This window comes from Vulpes vulpes, chromosome 12, assembly GCF_048418805.1.
Source record: "Vulpes vulpes isolate BD-2025 chromosome 12, VulVul3, whole genome shotgun sequence".
Lineage (NCBI taxonomy): Eukaryota > Metazoa > Chordata > Mammalia > Carnivora > Canidae > Vulpes > Vulpes vulpes.
The window spans coordinates 85511956-85537525 of NC_132791.1; the positions used below are offsets into that span (position 1 = coordinate 85511956).

At 41.2% G+C, this 25570-nt stretch overlaps 1 protein-coding gene across 4 annotated transcripts in view; it reads left to right on the top strand.

The window, feature by feature from the left end:
• Positions 1–25570, top strand: part of ATXN1 (ataxin 1) — a 403943-nt gene that overhangs the window by 135980 nt on the left and 242393 nt on the right. For all 4 annotated transcript variants that reach the window (XM_025999330.2, XM_025999331.2, XM_072729076.1 and 1 more), the window contains one exon: positions 23122–23250. The gene's annotated coding sequence lies outside the window, so the exon portion shown is untranslated. The remainder of the gene's footprint in view (positions 1–23121; positions 23251–25570) is intronic.

A 25570-nucleotide genomic window follows, 5' to 3' on the forward strand; every position in this document is an offset into this window, starting at 1 on the left:
GTGGAGCCAAATTTAACATATTCTTAAAATTAAAAAATATCCTCAATGTTTTTGGTTTTATTCCACTTTGCCTTTTTAATTTGGTCTAGTTTTTCATTCTTTAGAACATTAAATTAACTAGCAGTAAATCTATTCTATTTTGGGAATACTTTTAAGGGCCACCTTTTGAAGTCTTTTCCATTTAAAACTTTGAATTTTTTCTGTCATTATTTTTGCATGCTCTGCCTTCACTTTACTTTCCCTGGCTTTATTTCCCTTTTCTAATTTCTTGAGGTGATTGCTCTTTTAAGTTTTTCTTGATGATGAAAACATTTAAGGTATTTGCTTGAGTGTGGGTTGCCTACCTTTTAATATATAATGCACTCCTTATCTTTATGGTCTAAATCTGCAGTTTGCATGAGTCAGCATCTCTTAGACTCTAAACTTGTTTCAAAGAATGCTTTGTAAGTGTACAAGTTTATTTGGATTGTTTATGCTTTTTTTTATTAATGTGAAGTTCATTACATTGTGATCATAGAATATTGAGAGGTAGTCAAGTTTCCTTGGTGCCCTGATATTTGTTTGGTTTCTGCTAATGTCCCATGAGTCTTTGTAGAGAAGATTCATGCTGTAATTATCAGGTTGATCTAGTCATGATATGAGCCTTTTTTTTTTTTACACTACTTCTCTAGACCTTTATTAAATTTTTCATCTGCAAGACTAAAAGCAGTGGGGTAGACTTCAACAAAACTATTGCATATCTCTCAGTCTCTGCTAATTTTTCCTTACATATTTCCATGCTCTGTTATCTGTCTCAGCACATACAAAGTATGTGTGTATCTCTAAAGATTTTTATTTACTTGAGAGAGAAAGGGAGAGAGCATGAGGCGGGGCAGACAGAGGCAGAGGGAGAAGCCTCCCTGCTGAGCATGGAGCCCAACTTGATCCCAGGACCCTGAGATCATGACCTGAGCCAAGGGCAGACATTTATGTTATTGAGCCAGGTGCTTCTTAACACATACAGTGTTAACATTTCTTTTGAATGTACCCCCTTGTTAGTAAAAACTGGTACTCCTGTTCAATGCTTCAAATATTTAATTCTGATTTTAATGTATTGTTTTTCTTTTTTTTTAAGTTCCACTTTATTTTTTTATACCTTTATTTCTTTTAAGTAAGCTGTCTGTCCAAGGTGAACTCACAACCCCAAGATCAGGAGTCACACACTTTACCTACTGAGACCGCCAGGCACCCCTAACATACTGCTTTTCAAAGTGTAATTTTCTCCTGTTCCTTTGCTCCAATCTTCTTTCTGTTCACTATTATGAGTTTCTTGCAGATAGCATAGAGGTCATTCTTAATTTATGACTCCACCAGAGATTCTTTTGCTTTTTAAAAGAGAATTAATACCTATCTTCAATGTTGATCTACTTGTTCTTATTTTTTGTCATCGTTTTATTCCTTTTCCTTTTATGATTCCTTAATGTTTCTACCACTTTCCATTTTGTATGATAAGAGTTATTCTCTGACAATTTTCAAGTTATAATGTTTAATCTTTTGGTTATCTTCTTAAATTTGAAAAAAAAAAATGACCTGTATGTGAACAGTGTCAAGAAGTTCGTTGATCAGACCTTCTCTTTGCGTAAGATGAGATTAACACATCTTTCTTCTCCTTTGTGGTTCTTCTTTCCTTTTAAAGAACAGATATATAGGTATTTTGATTCAGCTGATTATTATTTTTTAAATGTTTGCAAATTTTCCTGTAAGAATTATCTAGAATAACCTGTATCATTCTCTAACTATATTCAATTGTTTGTCATTTCTATCACTTGATCACATATGTTTTAAAAGATTCTATCTATTTATTTGAGAGTGGAGGGGGGCATAAGTAAGGGGAGGGGCACACAGAGAGGGAGAAGCAGACTCCCCACAGAGCAGAGTCTGACTCTCAAGCCCAGGACCTGGGATCATGACCTGAGGCGAAGGCAGACACTTAATCGACTGAGCCACCCAGGTACTCCTTGTTAGAATTCTTGTATCAGCATTCTTTGCCATCAGAGCTATGCAGTTTGCTTTCTTTCTTCTGTTGTCAACTAAAAGTCTAAAGCCAGCCTGATTTTTCTTCCATCTTAGTGACCTGGATACCTGTATTTTTTTCCCTTCCTCAGGTGATGTTAGTGATCTTATTTTGACCTCAGAATTCAAAAGTTTCACTGGAAAGCAAGTAGAAGACAGTTTTCCTTAATTCATGTATGTGCATATATATGTATCTATGTCTATTTTCATTTCTTTGTTTTCTCTTACAGAGTGAGCTTTTTTTTTTTTCCTTTGGGAACCAGGTACTTCTTCAGTTCAGAAAAGTTTTCTTACATGGTATATTTAATAATTGTTTCTGTGGTATTTGTTCTGATTACTCCAGAAACCACAAATACCTGTATCTTGGCTTCCTTTTCTGTCTTCCATATCCATTATAATCTACCTTTTTGTCTTTTTGCTCTCCATTTGGTATAGTTTTTGAAGTTTGTTCTTCATATCATTGATTTGATCTTTGAGTGTTGTCTTTTCCTGTTATTGGCCCTAAGGAAGGTAGCTTTATTATTTTTTTTTAAGAAGATTTTATTTATTTATTTGAGAGAACAAGAACGACAGCATGAGCAGAGGGAGGAGCAGAGGGAGCTGGAGAAGCAGACACCCTGCTGAACAGGGAGCCTGAAGCAGGGCTCGATCCCAGGACCCCGGGATCATGACTGAGCAGAAGGCAGACGCTTAACAGATTGAGCCACCCAGAAGTCCCCCTAAGGTAGCTTTAAATTATACTTTCAAAAATTGACAATTGAAAACATTCCTAATTATTTTTTTGTATTTCAGTCAGTTTCTTTTGGATTTCATTCACGTGTCTTGTCTCACCTTAATCTTTCAAGTCTTTTTCCAGAGTCTGGGTTTTCTTCACTTTTTTTTTTTTTTTTTTTTTGGCAAACAAAGATCACATCTTGTTTGAAACTTACATCTATTTCCAGTATAAATTTTTTTCAAAATTATCTTCTTCCTTCACTTCTTGCGTGTTTTATGTTGCTTTGTCAACAAGTCTTTACTGGCCCAATGTTGCATAGTTTTGGCTTATCATCATTGAATGGTTAAAAGTCTAACCCAGCCTGGAGTTTGTTCCTAAAAGATCCCATGCCTTCTGGAAAAGATAAGATTCCTTCTCTCCATCGGAAGCTGCAGGCTTGGTCAAAATTTACCCAGTGATGTGTGTAGTCCAACAGCCATACAACCTGTGAGGGAGCTGGAGCTATGGATACTTTCTGTTGGCATTCTTCTTTGCAAGCCTTCTGCTTTGTGTTTGGTGAAGCCACTGGATGAGAGAATTTTCTGTTCTAGAGATTTCTCCCAGACTCTACCATCACTCCATGTACCTGCATAATGGCGACTGAATGCATCTGGTGTCAGGGCCCTGCTAAGTAGGGAGACCTCTCACATCTGGTAGGGTAACCTTAGGCATGGTGGTGCTTATGCTAAGTTCTTCTCCTCTCGTGCCTTCTGACTGCCAGCAATCCAGATCCCAGGGAGTAGCTTTGTTTCCCACCAGCCGTTACCTGTAGCTTTCATTCCTTCATTTGAGGACTGGTACTTACGGGTTTCTGTCAGGAACTGCTCCTTTTCTCAACAGTGCTGGACTGCTTTCTCAAGAAAGGGGATCACAAGTCACATCTGTGGATCAGCCTCTTTTTTTTTTTTTTAAGATTTTATGTATTTATTCATGAGAGACACAGAGAGAGGCAGGGACATGGCAGAGGGAGAAGCAGGCTCCTAATGGGGAGCCTGATGTGGGACTCGATCCCAGGACCCCAGGATCACAACCTGAGCCAAAGGCAGACGCTCAACCACTGAGCCACCCAGGTGCCCTCGATCAACCTTTTTAATGTTATGCTTTCTATGTTCTATCAAGCAAAAATGTCTTTAAAATGATGGCATGTGGCTGGTGCCCTGCTGTATTTTCCAGCACTGACTCGTGCATATTTTCTTCTATATTTACATTCTTTTGCTAGTGATGTTGAGATTGATGATGTGCACTGAAGGCAGAGAGAGTGGGGCAGGGGGAGAGACTTCTTGAAAATATGATATTTTAGGGGCGCCTGGCTGGCTTAGCAGTGGAGCATGTGACTCTTGATCTCAGGGTTGTGAGTTCCAGCCCCATGTTGGGTTGTTGGGTGTAGAGATTCTTTACAAAAAAAAATCTTAAAAAAAAAAGGAAATCTGATATTCAAAGATGTAAATTTCCAAAACACAGATGGAGAGGACTGTGAATTTTATAAAACATTTGTGAAGTTCTCTTAAATAGTGAACTCCCCCAGGACACTCAGCACATAAAGTAATTTGTGAAAGTTAGGCTTACACGTAAATTGTCAGACACACAGTCTTTGTTTATAGTAAGCTACACCTGTATCTCTGTAATAGTCCCCAAGAGTGTCAAGCTGCATGGTCCAATTAGGTACAGAAGAACACCCAAGTAGCAGCCAGTCACTTTGCCTGCGATAATGTTTATGATTTAAAGTGATGCTCGTTTCACCCTTTGCACTGTTCCTGGCAGCATTTGGCAGCTGAGTTCTGGTTTTTCAGCCTAGCACATGATTGCTTCACTCTAGAAGCTTCAGTGATCCTTGCAGGACCTCTCCTACTTGGGAGAGCAAGAATGCCAACATATTTTAAGGAAACAAAGAACAATAGTGTCCCATGTCTTCGAATAAGAGTGGAGAAATCATTCTTTCCACATCTGAACAAAATTGTAGTCAGAAGCAACAAAATGGCAAAGCACAGAGGGGCAGAGGATGGGCCAGGGGCTTAATAGATCTGGGAGCTTTACTTATTGACTTTCATTTTCTTGCCTTTCACTGGTCCAGTTTCAATTATTGTCAACAAAGGTGGCTCAGAAAAAGAGAGCTTGGAGAGAGAGAGAGAGAGAGAGAGAGAGAGCGAGGGAGGAAGGAAGAGACAAAGAGAGAGGGAGGGAGGGGGAGAGGACATAGGTAGAGCTGGTTTGCTTGCTTGCCAGAACATCCAGGTCACAGACAATTCTAGAACAGAGGGAGGGCAGGATGCTGGGGCTCTGTGGAACAGACCTGGACTCAGGGCGGTGGCTTGTAGGCCATCAGTGGCTCCTACTGAAATGTCATTTTGCACATTGCTGTTTTGGCTGGAGATCCATTTATAGCTTAAGATACAAACTCCTGACTTTTTCCAATGAGACTTTAATCTCTCATTTACTGATAAAATGACATATGGGGAGGAGACGTGGTAAGAAAAGAGATGAAGAATCCTTTACCAATCCTTCAGCACAGGTTGAGGAGCCTTTGTCTATGGAATGAGCTGCTTCCTTTTCTCTGAAGCCTTGGGCACATCACACCAGCTCATGGATACCCAGAAGCACATGCTGTGTGCTGCAATCCTGCAGTTGACCACATTAGGATCTCTGATCAATTTCTTTGAGATTTTGGATGTGAAAAATGAGCAAGGAGCCATCATTACAGATCAGGAAGGAATGATTTGGGGATACCCTTGACTTATGGTATTTTTGTTTCCTGTGAACACATTTTGATGTAAAGCAAGAGGTGGTTCCCTAATGATAGACCATGGTTGCGTGAGGCAGATGGGTACATTTTCATGTGTTTTGACATGTCAGATGGAAACACACCTGGCTTCTACAACTCCCCCTTAGATTTCTCATCCTAGACACTGACAGGCAATATATTTTGAAATTGTACACGAATATAACACTGACACATTGGAACATGCTTCCCATGGTTTTCATGAATTAACACATACTTGGCCTTGGAAACACCTTTCACGTCCAGGTATCCACCACACGTGTTTAAAGGTGAGGCTTTCTTAGTGGCCTTGACTGATTACTGAATATTGATTGAGCATATGTGCTATGCTAGGTGTTCTTAATATATAATCTCATTTTATATCACAACTCATTAGAATAAGTATCATCATCATGCTTGTTTTATGGTTAAGGGAGTATAGACTTGGAAAGTTTCTGTATCTTGTCTTAGGCCACATAGCTAGTAAACTTTGAGGCTCATCCTGGAGCCTCTGACTTGATGACCTACATTTTTTTCTACTGCATCCTGTTGACTATTGATTTTCTTACAGAGAGGAGACTAAATTTCTTCAAAGGTCATGTCATCCTAAAGTTGCTTAATGGAGAGTTCCAGCATCTCTACTCCTGTGCTTATGCCTTTTCCCAAATCATACCTGTTTCCCATGCTCCTTGAATAATCCTGAATTGTGAGCAAATGGTCTTACAGAATAAGAAGGAAGGGATTATATCCCCACAGTGTCATCTAGGTACATACCATTGTAAGGATAAACCCAGAAGCAGTGCAGGGATCATGAGCTATATCCCCAGCTCCATTCTCCACTAGTTCTCTTGTGGGTTTGGGAGGGCCATGTCCTCTCTGAGTTTCCACATCTGTGAAATGAAAGAGAGTAAAGAATCTCCCTCAGTTCCATTCTAGTACTCCGATTCTGCAGTTATATGCACCAGAAAATAGGAAGCCTGAACACATAAAACAGAATTTAGCACTGTCATGAAATGTAACGTACACAGTGAGTTAATGGAGAGCACATAGTTCATGATACAATTCACTGGTACAGTGCCACATGGAATTGGCTATTAGTGAGAGCAGTTTACGTAAGTGACTAATTTGTATTACTTTTACACAATTAAAACAATTTTTTTATCATTTTTCACCCCCCCCGATTCATTTACTAATGTTTATAATTAGTAGGTTTTCTTTCTTCTGATATGATATATAATAGGATACATACATGTATATGTGTGTAATTTACATATAACATGTAGACATCCTGGGTCCCACCTTCTAACAGTTGGGCCTCTCTATATCCTCCTCTTTCAAAACCTAAGTGTGAAGCATTTCCTTTATCCCATTAGTCTTTGTCTCTTTGTGTTGAGGGGCTCTTGGGAAGCATTTGCAACTGTTCCGCATTGCTCAGATCTGGGTAAAGGGCCTTTACCAAGTCTCCCCTTCATAAAGTCTTATCCTAGGAGAGGACCAGACAAAGAGACCCCTGGTTTATGGATTCCATGGCCCTTCCCACCAGGTCCTGTTCTTTTAGGGGGAGATTTTGCCTCCTGACCAGCCTAGAAAACACTGGCCGAGACACAGGGAGCAATGGGGACTCAACCCGCGTCCCTCAGTGTTACAGCTGTGTTGCTTGCAAGCATCCTATATGCTGCCTGCTATGGATCTTCCTGTGGGTGCTTCCACTGCCCTCATCCCTTCTCCAGCCTGGGTGCTTCTTTGCATCATAACTTCCTCCCCCTGGCATCCTGTTTGTCCCACTTGGCTTTCCATGCCTCTCCTATTTCTCCTGCCTGTTCTGGTGAAGCCTTCCCATTCTGTACCTATGGTCATGGCCTCTCCTGCCTCTAAATCTTTCCCACAGTGTTTATATTTGATTTGTGAAACTCAACACAGACATCCCAAGGAAGCCTGAGTCAAGCCTAGTGCTTTGGTGAGATCACCCCATTTATGGTGGGGTGGGGCCTCTCTTCCTGCTGGGTCACCCGCCCATCTCAAAACTCGCCTTTCCTTGTGGAAATTTGTTTTAAAATAGGTTCTGGCTGCCAGGGGCTGAAAGCTGGGTAAACTCAATTGTGGGGCTGTTGGGAGGCTCCCCCCCTCTTGAAAATTCTAATACAGGATGGAGGGTGGGGATTGGGAAGAGGAGGGGGTACAGTGAGCAATGGTGCTGTATCCCTAGAATCCTATCTCCCTGGGCCAAGGGGACAGGGAGGAGAGGTGTAGAGAAGAGTTTAGATACCCTCAGCAGGAAAAGAATGGGGTCTGAGAGAAGGACTAGCCCAAGACCTGCCTTTAGGGGGCGTCTGGCTCTGGGGCTGAGGCCACAAGCTCAGAAACTGGTAAGAACCAGGCTCTTAGTTCCCAGTGATTCTGGGTGGATGGCCCTTCAATGTGGCTGCGTCAGCCCGGGGCTGCACCCACCTCCACTGGGGAACCCCAGTGTTCTTTCTGAGGGTAGTGTATATAGTCTTTAAGATAGCAACATGCCAGCCACTTTATATTCATGATCTCATAATTCTCATGTCCTATTACATTATAACAATTCCTACTTTACAAATGCATAACTATGGCTCCCAGAGTTTGACCACGGTCATAGGACCATGGTCGTAGTTCTCCAGCTTGTGATTTCAACATGTTTCCATAGTAATGGTGGGCCTTAAGATGAAGGGAAATAAGCTTTTAAAAATAAGAGAGTTACTGTAATTTATCTCCCAATTCAAAATGTTGGCTGCTGGCCTATGCTAGAATTTAAAGGAGAGGAAAGAGTTTAAAAAATCAAAAGTTTTAAAGGATGCATGTTTTTCAGAGGGCAAAACACTGACCTGAGTATATTCCTATTGAAACAGTGTGTTTCACTGGTGTTAATGTTGACAGGGGAGGGGTGGGAAGGAGTCACAGGACAAAAACCCCTGGGACCTGAAGGGGAGGCACCATAGGGGACCAGAGGGGAAAGATCCTGTAGACAAACTTTACCTACTTTACGATTTGGGTCAGGACAGCTCTGCTTCACCTTCCTCTGGGATCAGAAAAATAGACGTTGGGCCAGTTACTCTAGGTTATGCTTAGCTCACAAAGGACAGTTTACTGTGGGGGTAATATTAATTCCTTGAATTCCCTTGTCATGGGTTTTGAAAACTTTTTAAGATTTATGTATTATTTGAGAGCCCTCACTCTGAAATGCATGAGAATTTTCTGCTTGCACAATAGATTCCACTTGGACAAAATCTTCTAGTTGTATTTCTCCTCTGAGTTATTGAAACAAATAGATTTTTAAGTGTCTGGCTGGCTCTCCACTGCCTCCTGTTAGAAGGTCAGAATGGAAAAAGATGGGTGTTAGCAGTGCTGCTGGAAGAATAAACTTGTAGCCCCCTGGGGAACCTTGGATTCCACCTCTCATCCAGTATCCTGCAGGCACATTTTTTTTTCTTCCTCTCAGTATAAAATCAATGCTGGCACTGACCAATTTTCTCTTGGTGCCTCGTTAGAGTGAAGACGTTAATATTAGGAATCTCGTGTTCAGTGTTCAGTTTTAGCACTTTGATGGGGTTTTTCTTTTTTTTCTTTTTCTTTTCCTGGTTTTTTTTTTTTTTTTTTTTTTTGGACTACCTGTGTAATTTCAGGAACAAGCCTGGCTTTGTTATGCTTCCTTAATCTTACCTCACCTGGCCTAGATAACATGCATTCCAAATTGAATTAAGAGTTTGCAGTGAGGCAGCTAAGCAACAGGCTCGAACGGCTGGGTCATTTTCTAAGCATCAAAGGACATGGCTTCACTTTCCAGGTCTGGCTTTGGCCTGCTTGGTGAGAGCTGATATTTAACTTGTCTCAGCCTGTGCACTTGGGGATGATGAAAGTTGCTGCCTGATTCATAACTTATAGGTGATTACACTTGTAAAGTATTTGGAGGCCCTTTTCTTTCATTCATTTATTCAAACAAACATTTGTTGTTGAATGAATGGTGACTTTGATTTAAAAACACTACAGACATAAAACACTGGCAGCTTGTAGATAGCAATTTTTTTATTTGCTCTCCTAGAGGAATTTCATTACCAAATCCTCGTGAATCTCGAACCTTGAGAAGAATAATCCTTTCCTTTGTTGGAGTTTTAAATTTAGAATAATCAGACAATAGTGAAGCATTCTGTTCAAAGCATTCCTTTTAGGCTACCCATTTATTATACACTGCTCTTAAGAAGAGATGAATTTGATTAGCGTTGAACATTCAAGTCAGTGTTTTTGCATTGCTAATATCAGGGAGAAATTTTCAAAAAGTTGTGCCTGCTGTTTAATATTATTATATAGTCAACTTTTAATTATCTGTACTGATGGAATATAATCAGCGATGTGTATACTCCAAAATCATTTCCCTTGGCTTTGGGAAGCATTGTATGATGCTTTTATTTACCTTCCATTGTGGTTTTGCTCAGACTAGTATTAGAATTGTATCATATTCTTTGTGCATGCAGCTCATCATAGAAAGGAAGGATGAAAAGCCCAAAAGTATACCAGGGGGTTAGGGAAAGGTCAACTGGAATTTAAAACATTTATTACAGATAATACACAGAATGAATGATCTCAAGATTATTCATCTTGATTATTAAATAGAAATGAACAGCCCTTCATTTACCATTTACCATTTCAATTGCCTAAGGGAAAAACAAAGCACAATAAACCACTTACAAGATTTCTGTGTACCGTTCCATTATTGTTTACCCTTTTTGCATTTTGGAATTTTGTTAAAGCAAAACTGCTTAAGTCACCCCAGTAACACAGCAGCAGTAAACACTGTCCGATCCGTGACACCCCCCCCCCCCCGGCCTGTGTTGTACACACCAGCGGGGCTCCAGGTAGGTCTTTTGGGGGAACAGAAGGGCTGGAGTCTTGACCTATTAACATTTCTAAATAATGTCACTGCTACTTGTGTTAGCAAGTACCTCTTCCCTTTTTGTTAATCAGGTTAAGCTTGTTCTTATGGGCAGTAATTAAGGAAGGGAAATTTGGAGGGTTTGTCTTCTGCCTACTGGCCTTCTGGACTTCAAAAGTCTTCTCTTCAAAAAAATATATTTCATCAGCCTGCTCTAGAGGTCCTCCCTTCCTACCATTTTAGCCCTCTCTGTGTGGTTCATTCACCTAAGTGAGTGTGAAATTGCTCAGTTAGTGCTTTGGAAGCCAGTGATGGCTGGCTCTTCAGTGGGAGATAAGGGATGATCCATAAGCATGAAGGTGTAGACGCACAAGAAAAGAAATCCATCTTTGGCAACACAGTGTAGTGTGGGGCCAGTCCTTGGTAACTCAGGAGGAAGATCTCCAACCCCACTCACCTGGCCTGTGGGTCAGTAGAATCTGGTTGCCATTGTTGGGCTTCAGCAAGTTGGAAATTGCACTTGGTATCTTCTGCTGGCTTGCCCGCCTGCCATCTGGTCAAAGTTTCATCTGCTTCCATTCCCTTGCAGGTGATGCTCTAGTACAGATGTTCAGATACACCCCAACACCTCATCGCCCCAGGAGAACACCAAGCAAGGGAGAGCTTTGGGAGGGGTGAGGTGTGGCTCCTTGGCAGAGGCCGGTCTCTACATTTATATTCTTGCCAGCCAGTCAGCATTGCACATACATGTCAACTTGCAGCTATCATGTGCCCTGGAGCAGAGCTGACCTCACCATGTTTGTGAAACAGTCTGTTACCTGGCCCCGGGGTCCCCTGCTTTCCCGCTGCCCCCTTCCCCATCTTTGCTGACTTTCACACCATTTCCATATCCAGAAGCCAGTGTCGTCATGCTGTTCTCACTCACTCCCTTATTCTGACCTGCTCTGTACAAAAGGAGAGGAAAGCCAGTGTCCGAATGTCTGCTCTGTGTGTGGTTTGGGCCACATACTTTTCTATACATAATTGAACTTGAGCTTTGCACCAACTCTCTGAGACAGGTGTTTGTCTCATTTCACAGCTGATGGACTTGAGAGTCAAGCTAGTAAATAACTTCCCCAAAGTTACAGAGCTGGAAAGTGGTAAAAGTAAGATTAATATTCAGCTTTGATTCAAAACCTGTTCTCTTTCTGTGTATGTGTGTGTTCTTTTTTTTTTTTTTTATTCCACTTCCAAGGTAGCCTGTTATTCTCAAATCTAAAGAGGAAGATCATCTTTAAGCCAAAGGAAAGATTCTAATTACAGAGGTACAGGAACAGGGAGTTGTTGGAGGGCTGTGGTCTTAAGACCATGCTACACTGGCAACCAGCCCCTGCAAGGTGTGACAAGCTGTGCTCACCATCCAGAGTGGTGCCTCCAAACATCACCCTGGATGGACTCCACTGCTTTTACTTAATCCTGGCCTACTTGCTTCTGTTTCCAGCACTGTGGAGAACTCAGCTGCTTCTCTCTGCTGTGCTGGCCAGAGATGCGTGCCTTCCTGGCTTCCTACTAAAACTTGAACCAGGGTCGGGATTGCAAAGGTTTTACTTCCAGCCCTGTCTCTCACAGTGGGTTTGGCAGCACTGCATTTAGGAATATACTTTCCCTTATGTTGGGAATAGTTTTATGTTTATGAGGGGATACACACGAGAGGCCTCCTTCCCGAGGAAACCTTTTCCTGCCCTGCTGCCATAATTGTGACCAGCAGAAGGTGCGGTCCTTGCACGCCCAGCAGGGCTGCGGGGAGGGGGTGCGCACATCCGTGCTACACTCTCGAGACACTGGCTGCTGACGAAGGTCCCTTACAGAGCCTCCTTCCACCGGAGGTGTTCATAACCTCTCATTTGCTCGCCGCCTGTTGGAGAAAGAGGAGCTGGACGGAGCCACTGGCAGGCGGGCTCCCCCGCGGGCGCCGGGACGCGCTGGGGGCGGGAGGGGCGAGGCGGAGCAGCCGCGGCCAGGCCCCGCCCGCTCGGCGCGGGCAGCCAATCAGGGGGCGGGGGCGTGGCCGCGAGGCCCGGGGAGGAGGAGCCTCGAGGAACGCGTGGCTGGGTGGTCCCGCTGCCTGGAACAGCTCCTTTGCAAGCCTTTCTTAAAAAAACGTTTCGCTTTTTAGTACCCGGTGCCTGGCTGCGAAGGGCCTAGCCCGTGCTGGAGGTGGGTCCTCCGTCCTACGGGCTTCCCCTCGGGAAAGGGGCTCCTCTGCGCCGCTGCGGCAACCTCCTCCACCTGCTGCTGTAGGCTTGGAAGTGGGCTCTGACCTCATTTCCCTGCGGAGTTTAAGGGGTTGGGAGGAGGACTAATTAGTCCGTCATTAAGCACTTAACCACAGCGTGCAGTAATTCTCCCGAAAAGGTATTCTAGTCGTGAGATAAAAAGCCAGGCACAGTTGTGACATCACATCGGAATACAGAGTCATTCTAAATCAGAGTTTTTTTGTAGTTGTGGGAAATGATTGTGTTTTCATAGCATCTTTACATAACGGTGTCACCAAGGGATCCTTTACAAATGTGATTTTGTTTTTTTGTTTTTGTTTTTTCTTTAGGGCAGCCCGGGTGGGTGGCTCAGCGGTTTAGCGCCGCCTTCCGCCCAGGGTGTGATCCTGGGGTCCTGGGATCGAGTCCTACGTCAGGCTCCCTGCATGGAGCCTGCTTCTCCCTCTGCCTGTGTCTCTGCCTCTCTCTCTCTCTGTGTCTCTCATGAATAAATAAATAAGATCTTTAAATAAATAAAATGTGATCTTTTTTTAAAGATTTAGTTTATTTATGAGAGACAGAGATGCAGAGACATAGGTAGAGGGAGAAGCAGGCTCAGCCCCAACGTGGGGCTGGATCCCTGGACCCCAGGATCACGACCTGCGCCAAAGGCTCAACCACTGAGCCACCCAGGCGTCCCTAAAATGTGATTTTTAAGGGCCCCTGAGGGGCTCAATCAGTAAAGTGTGCAACTCGATCTCGGAGTTGTGAATTTGGAGCCCCACACTGGGTGTAGAGATGACTTAAAAAGAAAAATGAAAAAATACAATGTAATTTTAACATTCTTGCCCATGTTGAAGGTTATCTCATAATCTGGGAGTTTCACCTGAGGTTGCTGACACATCTTTTTAACCCCATCATCTTTGGGTCATCCAGCAGCAGATACTAAATACTAAAATAGGATTGCTTTGTTCATTTTCAGCAGAAAATAAATGGGAGTCAGAGAGCTTTCCTGACCAGGAAGGAAAGGCTAGCTCTTTTTTACGCTGCCTGGCTAGGCTCCAGCTTACTGGCTTAGAAAGTGAAGGCACCACCAGTATGGTTAATATAAGACCCCTTGGCCCTACTTAATTAAACAGTGAGAGAATATAATAAGAAGCAGAAGACGTCACTGTAGATGCCAAAAAAAAAAAAAAAGGAACCACTCTAATAGGTGACTTAACAGGCCCTAATAACATCTGGTTGTTTGCTTTACTTTTTATCACATCTAATGTTTCGGGGACTTCCATTTATAGTTGAAGGCCTCTGATTTTCCTTCCCCCCCATGCTGCCTGCCTCTCAGACATTTCCTTGCTTGTTGGGGTTAACTAGTAAGAAAGAGACCAGAATGGAGAAAGAATGCAGAAACATGGTCAGGATTACTTAAAAATCATATAGTGGTTACTACCCATAACGGATGCTGTGGGGAAGAAAATCAAAACTATTGATGACAATATTTGCCAAAAGCTGACTATGTTTCATGTACCTCCGTTCGTGTTAGTTGTAGAAAATAGACTAGTTCCCCTCATGATTCACATCAGTGTCTGTTCTGGAGTCATCCTGCCTCTTGTGTCTGTTCCAGCAATAAGAGATTCTGTTCATTGTCTGTTTTTGCTTCTCTTCATGCCCTTTATTTGCTTATTCTACACTCAGACCCAGCTGGGTCTGTTGCTCCCAGGAGGGAAAGACATAGAACTGGCTGGGTGTGGCATTCAGGCTCTGAGCCAGGACCAAAGGTCAGTAGCCTCAAGCTCTGAGCTCGGTCTTTTTAGAGGGGGAAGAAACCTCTCCTTCCAACCCAACACCTGTCAAAATCTAATTACAAAGGTTTTAAAAATTTTGCTATTCTAAACTAAAAGCTAATAAGGCTCTTCTTCCTCTCTTTTGGTTATTTGTTCTAATATTGAAGGAAATAAAGAATTCTCTCAATTTGCCATAGTTTTGTGTATTTGAGGTTCCTACGTGCATGTTCCAGGTGGGCAGTTTGGGTCTTTGGAACCTAACGTATTCTAGAGCATTCTATGACCTCTTTAGCAGCCACCATGCTTAAGAATTAAACGATTGGGAAATAAAAAGCAAGGGGGAACTTTAGATTATTTATCCTCATCCAGTCTAAGTTATTGGTTAATGCCACATTTGAAGGTGGAGAAATAAACCTATCCTAGGAAGTAGCTCTCATTTGTTACAGTTAGTGAGGTCTAAGATGTTTATTTCTTTCTGAATATATTCATAACTTGGGCCTATAATGCAAAAAAAAAAAAAAACCAAACACCCAGCATTAGATTAAATAGATCTCCTTCTTGATGATGTGCACTGCTGATAGGAGTGTAGATTGGCAGAGCCATTTTACAAACAGCTCAGCAGTGTTGTGGAAGACTGCGTGTTCACGTACCTTGTGATCCAGCTAGTCCATTCGTAGGCAGTACCCCAGAGAAACTTGGCTTCTGTGTATTGTTTCTTTTTTTTTTTTTATGATAGTCACACACAGAGAGAGAGAGAGGCAGAGACATAGGCAGAGGGAGAAGCAGGCTCCATGCACCCGGAGCCCGACGTGGAATTCGATCCCGGGTCTCCAGGATCGCGCCCTGGGCCAAAGGCAGGCGCTAAGCTGCTGCGCCACCCAGGGATCCCCTGTGTATTGTTTCTAATGGAAACTTGCATTGTTTCTAATAGGAAAAAAAATTAAAAATAACACTAGAAACTAAAAGCTTCTTAAATCTATCAGAAGCAGAATATTGAAAAATTCAAATAAGGAAATATTATACAGGAGTAAAAATGAATAAAGTACAGGTATTTGCAACACCATAGTTAAATATTAGAACTAGCCTTGTATGAAAAAAAATAGCCACAGAAGACTATATGCAATATGGTAGAATGGTTTATAGAATGCAAAATTAAATTGTATATTTTATGGAATGATATATACAAAATTCAAGGTTGTGGTCACCTCTGGAGAAGTGGCAGGGGACGAGCTTGGGGAAATAGTGGCAACACTAGTAATATCTTAAGTAAAATGGTAGATTCATGAGCATTCTGTTGTTGCTCATAGATTATATGCTTCATAGATATATTTTTTAAGATTTTATTTATTTATTCATGAGACAGAGAGAGGCAGAGACACAGGCAGAGGGAGAAGCAGGCTCTATGCAGGGAGCCCGACGTGGGACTCGATCCCGTGTCTCCAGGATCACGCCCTGAGCTGAAGGCGGCACTAAACCGCTGGGCCACCCAGGCTGCCCAGCTTCATAGATTATATACACATTTGCATGCATTCTTTTGTAGGTTTCAAATTGTGCATAATACAAATATATATCTTTTGGTTGAAATTTTTTTCCCATTTTTATGAGATATAATTGACATATAGCACTTATATAAGTTTAGAAGTTATAGCATAATGGTTTGACTTATGTAATCATGAGATGATCACCATAAGTTCAGTTAACATCCATCATCTCCTAATGATATAATTTTAAAAATTAAAGAAAGAAAAAGATATATATACATATATTTTTACCTGTGAAGAGACCTCAGAGTTTTACTCTCTTAACCACCTTCATATATATTATAGAGCAGTGTTAACTATAGTCCCCATGTGATCTGTTACATTTTAAAAGTACAAGTATTTTCAAGGTGATAATGTACAATAAGGTAACCCAGAATTTTCTCTTATAACTTCCACATTCTACCCATTTCAAAGTAAAGTCCCCAAGGTCTTGATATCACACAGGAGTGGTTGGAAGGTGTGGCCTGGGGACACCTGGGTGGCTCAGTGGTTGAGCAGCTGCCTTCAGCTCAGGTCATAATCCTGGAGTCCCGGGATCGAGTCCCACATCGGGCTCCCTGCATGGAGCCTGCTTCTCCCTCTGCCTGTGTCTCTGCCTCTCTCTCTGTGTCTCTCAGGAATAAATAAATAAAATCTTAAAAAAAAAAAAAAAGAAGGTGCGGTCTGGCAGTGAAATCCCTGGGGTCATTTGGGTGGCCGAGGGGTATAGGATGATGCTGTCTTCTATCTCATTCCCTATGTGGAATGAGATGGAAGACACAGATGGAAGGGAAGATTCTCCCCTTCCAGCGAATGCCTAGAAAAATCTCAGGGCAAGGAGGAAAGGGGACCCAGCAAGTAAGGCTTGGTGACCTCTTGGAAAATCCATATTTATTGCCCCCCACAGTGACGAATGGTTCCAAATGTGGACAGTCAGCTTGGATAGGTTATTACGAGAAACTTGCTCTTTTGCTGCCCACTGTTCTTTCCCGAGCAAAATATGGCCTTTCGAGTGAGGTAGGATTTGGCATGTGTGTGATGATGTCATCTGTTACACAGCCAGGCAAAGTGTCACCAGCTCAAAGGTTCAGTCTTGCGGAATTAACAGCGGATATATGAGAAACTGGTCCATGTGGGAGGAAGGATTACAATAAAAGTGGAAGATGTATGCCGGCGCTGGTGGTGTGCTTGGGGACCAGAGCTGTCCGCTGCGGGGATGCATCATCCCTGAAGTGCCTGCCGGCCCGAGGGGAGGACAGCCGTCTCCAGAGAATCAGCAGCTTATTCTTAAGCAGCTGAACTAGAAAAAGGTGTGACAATCTGGTTTGCGGAGGTGGAGCTTGACTCTCGATTTCCATTAAATGAGTGTGTGCAATCAATACCCCACTGAACGTGGGTCATGAGAACCCCCGGAGGCCCCTGTGCAGTGTGGTATTTTTCAGACTAATTCTCAGACAGGAAAATGTGCAGCATGGCTGTTTTCTAAAATAGTCTCAACATCATTTATGTAATGTCAATGCATCTGGAAGTGAAAATGCTAAGAGTTTCATTTCACTAAAAAGTGGAAAAAAAAATTTTTTTTTTTACTTTAACCTTTAACTTTAGATCACAATTAGTGGCATTTTTGCCACAGGGTTGAGAGTATCAAAGTGGGTGTATTCATTGATGCATCGAGCCGGTATCTACTGAGAATATTTTATGTGCCAGGAACTGTGTAGGCTGTTAGGGAAAATGCAGAGAGATGGTCAGTGACTCTCGGGGGCTCCCAGTCGAGAGAGGGGAGCATTACATTGCAGGACAGATAGGGTCTGTGTGGGAACATGTCACAGGGGAAGTGATATCTGAGCTCAATCTTAAAGCAAGAGTAACATCTGAATGAGTGAGAAGGACATCCCCAACTGGTGGTGCACCAGCATAAGGAAGGAGGCATTTTGCCTCATAAGTTCCTAAGATTTCACAGGATTTTATGACACGAACACAAGCATCATAAGAATGAAATTAATAGTAAATTCAGATAACACTGATCTGAGTAAATTGAGACCTTTTTTTTTTTTTTTGCTCAATTTGTTCTACCTTTCTGTCTCAATTATGTTCCAGAGAACAACCTGTTTGCACCATGTTAAAGTGCTCAGTGCTTGTGGCCGATGAATAGAATTATAACTCTAAAACTAGTTTAATACTCTAGCAGTAAAACAGAAGTTAAGAATTAAGCATTTTTATATTTTCCCTCTGTAACTCTGGTACGTTTCAGAAGATGGGTGAACCTCAATTAGAAATATGACTTGCTTTTTTAATTAAAGATTTTATTTGTTTATTTATTCATGAGAGACAGAGTGAGAAAGAGGCAGACACATAGGCAGAGAGAGAAGCAGGCTCCCTGCAGGGAACCTGATAATGGGACTCGATCCCAGGACCCTGGGATCACGACCTGAGCCAAAGGCAGACGCTCAATCCCTGAGCCACCCAAGGGCCCCCTGAGCCACCCAAGGGCCCCCTGACTTGTTTTCATGTGTTACAGAGCTAAAGGTAAACTGAGAATAGAAATCATAAAATGCAATGATGCTAGTATGTTATATTTCAGCACTTTACAGTGTACAAAATACTTTAGTATTAATTATGCACATTTGGCCAGTATGCAAGAGAAAGAGCAGTAAAGGGCCAACTTATAAGTTTGCTTTGTAAAGGATAAATTATTACCAGTTCATTCTGCTCAAGCGTGTACTGGTAGCAATTGTAGTAAACAGTTCATTCTCACGATATTTTTTTTTTCCAAAAAACTGTTGCAAAGTTACCTTGCCTGTTTTTCCGTCTTGCATAGTCTATTTCCTTAAATTTCAGCAATTCAAAATCAGAATGGCATCTAATAGATGACACATGAAATGTGTTTGCTGTTAATTCAAGCATCTTATGGCATATTCATTAAGGCAAATATGTGATACGTATTTATCAAGTCACATTACTCTGTCCAGTGGTTAAAAGGGACGAATATACATTTCTATCTTGTTGTTTTAGTGAAAGAAATAATTTATTGTAAGCATTCCTAATTATCTCAGCTAAATGTTTACAGCATTGGAATGATAATATTTGTTGTTTCAATCATTTAGATTTTATAGATAATTTTTATAAAGAAATGCTTCTTTTCTGTTGATGCTTTCGTACTTCTACACATATATGACAGATTACTGAAATAATTTGTCCTTTAGCTATAGTGAGTAAGACTCTTCTTCATTCATAGTTTGCTAGATGTAAACTTCAGCCATTTTTATGGCTTAACAGAGAGGGTAATGCTAATTAATGTTTTAATAGGAAAAAACGTTGGCCAATAAAACTATTAAATTTGGAGCATGGATTATAAATTCAACTCGGTTGCCCTAATGACAATGTTGATAGTGATAATGAATATGCAGTTAATATTTATGCAGTGCTTCTAAAATGCTGAGCTCTGTGCTAAACATTTTACTTATATTATTTAATTTCCTCAAGTGCACAGTTAAAGGAGGTGTTCTTATGCCCACTTTACAGATGGATTTATAACCATTATATATAATTAAATAATAATAATTAAAATATACTATGTTAATAACACTTAAATATTCAACTGAAACTTTGAACATATGAAATTTATATGTATAATAGATATGTGTGTCTATAAATGCAAGTACACATGTGTGTATATACATATACATATACATATACATACATATATATGTATATATACATGTGTATATACATGTGTATATATACGTGTGTATATACATGTATATATATGTTCTTTTGTTCATTGAACAAATATTGAATTGTAGACTGTGTGTTATAAGCTGCTGTGCTAAACTCTGGAGATAGTACAGTCCTTTGCCTTTAAGGGACTCACATTTAAGACAAAATGTAAGATAAAAGTACAAGAAAACATGATAATTGCTTTAATAGGGAAAGTACTGGATGTTGTAGAAAAATGGGGAAAGAGGGCACCAGCTTCCTAGGAAGTATTAGAGAGGTCTTTACAGAAATGAGTCCTATCTCTGAGACTTGAAGAAGGAGTTTGAAAAGATGATGTGTAGAGGAGACAGAGTAGACTAGCGGGTGGAGATAAGCAAGGGCAGGCGAGGCAGGGTTGGTCAGATCAGGAAGCCACAGGAAGGAGCGCCTGGGTGGCTCAGGGGTTCAGCGTCTGCCTTCGGCTCAGGGAGTGATCCCGGGGTCCTGAGATCGAGTCCCACAACAAGCTCCCTGCAAGGAGCCTGCTTCTTCTCCCTCTGCCGGTATTTCTGCCTCTCTCTGTCTCTCATGAATAAATAAATAAAATCTTAAAAAAAAAAAAAAAAAGGAAGCCACAGGGATTCAGAGATGCTGAGCATCCAGGGCAGCTAGAGCAGTGACACAGCTGCCTGGGGGCAGATCTCAAGGAGCCTCACCTGCTGTCCAAGGGAATACAGACCTTATATTTTGTGTGTTGAAAAGCTATCAACAAATTAATTCAGCAAATGCTAATTAAATTATGATAAGGGATGGTCTTCCTTCCTTCTCTCCTTCCTTTTCTCATTTATTCATTCAGCAGATTTCCACAGAGTGTCTATCATGTGCCAAGCATATGTTGAATATTGAGGCTAAAAGGGTGGACAAGAACATACACAGTTTTGCTTTCCTGGAGCTTACTAATTAGTAGGAGAAATAAGCATTAATCAATGAATCTAGCAAAAAAAAAAAAAAGGTAAAATTATAAAGGTGTCTAGTATAAAAAGGGAAAGTGCTTCCATCAAAGCATGGAGTAGGAGGTAGTGACCTGGCCATGGAGGTCAGGATGGGCTCCCCCCAGAGAGCAGGATGGGCTCCCCCAGAGAGAAGAGGACTCTGATATGAAATCTGAAGGAGAAAAGAATACAATGTCATTTGAGGAAGGTAGGTGATTTGGGGAGAAGTCTTAATGACGAGGAGATCACATGCAAAGGTCCTGAGGCCTAGGAGAGCAAAGTGCTTTTTAGGAATTAAAAGTGAACTGGAAAAGCTAGAGTGCAGGCTGGAAAAAATAGCACAAGGACTGGACCATACTGGACCCTGGAGGCCACATTAAGAACCTAGCTTGATGGAAAACCATTGCATTACCATAAGTAGGAGCTGAGGATGGGCAGGATGAGAATGGACTGTAGGGCGACAGGAGTAGGAGCAGGGAGACCATTTGGGAGGTCCTTGTAGTAGTCTGGATGAGTTGTGCTAGTTGGAGGCCTAGAGCAGGGGGTGGTGTAGGGGAGAGGTAGAGGGTGGTGTGCTGTTGGTAGAACTCATGACCGGTTGGGTGGGTGTGGGGCATCATTAGGGAGAGGAAGATGTCAGGGTAATGTTGGCACCCATTGCTGAGCTAGGAAAACAGGAGAGAGCAGGATCCACTGCTTGGATTTCCAGAAAACACCAGATTGGGGGGAGTGGATATTATAAGGAATTGAGGTTTGAGGTTGGCCTTGAGGAATGAATAGGCATTTTCTAGTTGGCAAGTAGAAAAAGGCATGCTAATCAAAGGAAGTGGCATGCATGACAACACAGAGATATAACCAGAATAGTGCAAATAAATGCACACACACACACACACACACACATATACACATGTCCAAAAGGGAAATTAGTGTGTGACCCATAAATAACTTTACTGGTTCCTTGATATGCTTACACCTATTCTGTGTTGCAGTGATTCTAAAACCTGTATTATATAGAATTTGTAAATAGGTAGATATGTTTAAGTATTTTTTTAAAACCATAGACATATTACAATATAGAGAAATTCCTTTCTTGACTTCCACGTCTTAAATTAGGGATTCACATATGGCTTCAGATTTTGTTAATCTGTTTTCTTTTCTTTTTTCTTTTTGTATCTGTTTTCTTTCCAATAAAATGTAACCATTTAGAGAGGACTTGGATTTTAGGTTTTTCCTTTGTGGTTTGGCATCTGGATTTGGGATTAGTTGGCATTTTTAATTGACTGAAATAACTATGAATTTACTCTTGATTGAAATAGGAACATGTTGAGTTCAATTTAGCTTGGGAATTGTGTTTTTTAATATTTTTTATTTATTTATTCATGAGAGAGGCAGAGGCATAGGCAGAGGGAGAAGCAGGCTCCCTGTGGGAAGCCTGATGTGGGACTTCATCCCAGGATCCCGGGATCACGACCTGAGGCAAAGGCAGACACTCAACCACTGAGCCACCCAGGCATCCCAAGCTTGAGAATTAAAATCAAAGGATAGCCACATCCAAAAAGAGTTAGTAATGCTAAGACCTACATAACATATAAATTCTGGGGAAAAATAAGATGATGTCAATTTGATATTTAATGAATACAGGCGTTTTGATAGCAAGGTCAATTTTGGAGAGATGGTACAGTACTAAAATTATCAGCATGGCCTCTGTGAGCAATATTGGCTTAAATCCTGGCTTTAACATCTGCTAGCTATCCGAACTCTCTCATTTCTTGTCAATAGCAGAGATAATAATGATTGCTAGCTACCTTGCAGAGTGCAGTACAGTGGGGGTAACGTGCATAAAGCTAAGAACGTAGTAAGTGTTTGGTAAATGTTAGTGATAACTTTGAATTTTATCCCCAATACCGGGCTGTACCTGAGTCATCAACAGAGAGGCATGTATAGTTGCAAAACTGGAAGCCAGGCTGTTATGGTAAAAACAGGTACTGAATTTGTTTAACTCTGTGGCTGGAAGGAGTCTTCAGAGACCATCATATTCACTAATATTTCAGACATTTTCTGGGGGAGAACTTTTTTTTTAATTTCTCTGAAGTTTTGGCATCATTAGGAAAGGATGGGAAAGAACGACATCATCTTGATGATGATGACATCATCTTGATGGTAACATCCCTGAGGTTAGGATGGGATGAGGTATGAACTCTGGCCAGAACCCCACTCACTGTGGAGATGAGGGCCTGCTATGGGTCTGCTTGCTGAGGTTTTGACATCTGCCATAAGAATTGTGTGTGTGTGTGTGTGTGTGTGTGTGTGTGTGTGTGTGTGCATGCTCGTGCCTATGAGAAAGAGATTATGCAAGTATGTTTCTCTTTTCCGTGACTTCAGCTAATGTGAATGAAGGGCACAGAAAGCTGCCTAACTCAGTGGGAAATTGTTTTTATAATTACAGGTCTAGGCATTTTACATTGAGTTTCTCTACTGCCACCCCTTCTACTCAAGCAAAATCTGTGTGGAGAGATCCGCTGGGAAGGAACTGACTGCTTATGTTTCTCCATTGTGATGAAAGCACATGGTACAGGTAAATATCTCCAAAATCTTTAACCAAAAATAACTCTCACTTAGTGTAACATTCCCAAGGTAGTGATGGGGATGTATCTGTATCTATTCTCACACACACACGCAGACCCACAACATAAATACACATCTATAGGTTCGTAGTCTCCAGCTATTTATTCTTTCCGTGTATTGTAAAAATAGAACCCTTGCATTTTTTTGTGGGAAAGAAAATAGCTTCTAATTATTTTGAGATCACTGAGTAGGATGGATGATAAGGCACTGATAAGAAAGATAATTCCAATGATGGTATTCAGAAATTCAGCTAGAGAGACTACCATCACATGGTAGTAGGAAACAATACACTATATACTATTACCTCACTTTTTTGTTCCTCTTAAAAATGTAATAATGAACTTTTTTTCATACCAGCAGGTATATATCTACAGCATGATTATTAATGATTATATGTAGTAGAGCATTGAATGCGTATCCTAAAATATGTTAATTGATCCCCTCTTGTAGAGCATTGAATGCGTATCCTAAAATATGTTAATTGATCCCCCCATTTAAGGTTTTTCTAATTTTTTGGCTTTTATGCTACCATGAGTATTTTCTTATAGCTTAAGATTAGCTGCCATTACTAGTGATTTCCTTGGGATACTTATCCCTTACCTGTAAATTGGAGAGTTTAAAAGTTTTCAAGGATTAAGACTTTCTGATACTTCCTCTTGCCAAATTACTTTCCAATAAAGTCATACCAGTTTATATTTCCAGAGGCACAGTATATGAGAGTACCTGTCTCCATACAGTTTTGCCAGTGCTGAGAAATTTTGAAAACAGAGTTCTGCCAATTGATTATAAGAAATGGTATCCTATGTGTTATTTTTTTGCAGGGAGCGATTTACTTGTAAATTTATAAATCATACTATTTTAAAGAGCTTTCTTCTGATAGACAGTAGCATGCTTAAAACTTACTAGTTTTTGACATTTGTAAAATAATACTTAAATCAATAAGGGAAGGGGTCCTAGGGAGTTTTAGGTTTTCCCCCCTTTTTTCAGCCAGGTATTTTTAGACAATCATGATATCACTGGATAGCAATACTTTGCAATGGAAAACACAGTTTTTCATTTCTTAATAAGAATAAAAGTATTTAATAGATGGCTCACATTAAACATGGATCTGAAATTATACTGAAATTAAAGCATATCTGTGTGTGTATGTCTATGCATATATGTGCCCATCTGACATTGGGAGCATGATTCGATATAATTATGGTAGCTCCATATGATTCAGAGGCTGTAGATCACCGTAGACAAGACTGCAGACTCCGGACTGCTTGGATTCAAATTCCAGCTTCGCTGTTTTCTTGGGGTGTGACGTTGGGCAAGTTACTTTACATCTTGAGTGTCTAAGATTATAAAATTTAGATAATAATGGTACCTATCTCATAGGGTGTTGTTGCAACAAAATATATATGAAATGTTGAAAATTATTTTTTCTTTTCCCAATTTCTTTTCATGCTCCTCTGGTATCTCCCCAAAATGTAATATATTTCTGAATGGCGTTAGTTTGAATTAATGAAGTCATTGCAGTCCTGCAAGTCAGAGAGACCCGCTCACCACAGAGCCGTGACATCTGTCACTATGTGAGCGCAGGCTGCCTTGCTCCTGTGCTCCAGTGGGCACCTCAGGTCAGGCAAGCTTGCTGGCCTCTTTGAGCTGCACATGGAGAGTCTCTGTCTGGCTCTGTGCATGAGCTACCAGCCTCATCTCTTCCCCCATTATAAATAAGCCTCCTTCCCCTAATTAAATGAATGAGAAGGTAGAGTGAGAGACCCCCACCCCCCAGCTCTTAGGAAACATATGCTTCATCCCACATAAACACAGAAGGGAAACCTGTAGGATTGTGAGGTTCCCAATCCTTTAGCTACATCAGACAGTTGAAAAATAGAAGGCAAAAGAGGCAAAGGGATTATTTGGCATCCAAGGAGACAAACACAAGGCAACTTGACAGGCTTCGGCTAATGCCTTTCACTGGCTACTCTGCAACCCTTGTGTCTGTTGCCACGCATTTGTTTGGCCCACATTTACAGTCTAATTTGAACAGCTCTATATTTTTCAATAAAAGGAAAAACATCTGAATTCCTAATTAAGACAGTTTAGCTTAAGAATTCCTCTGTAATGGCTCATAAATTATTCCCCTATACATGATTGGAAGAGCGAGTAAGAAAATGAAACTCATATTTATACACATGCATGTGTTATTTTGATAAAATTAGTAAGTTCATAAAGGGAGAGAGGAAGGCAAATGTGTTGGCAAATAGAGGTCAGGAAAAGAGTTC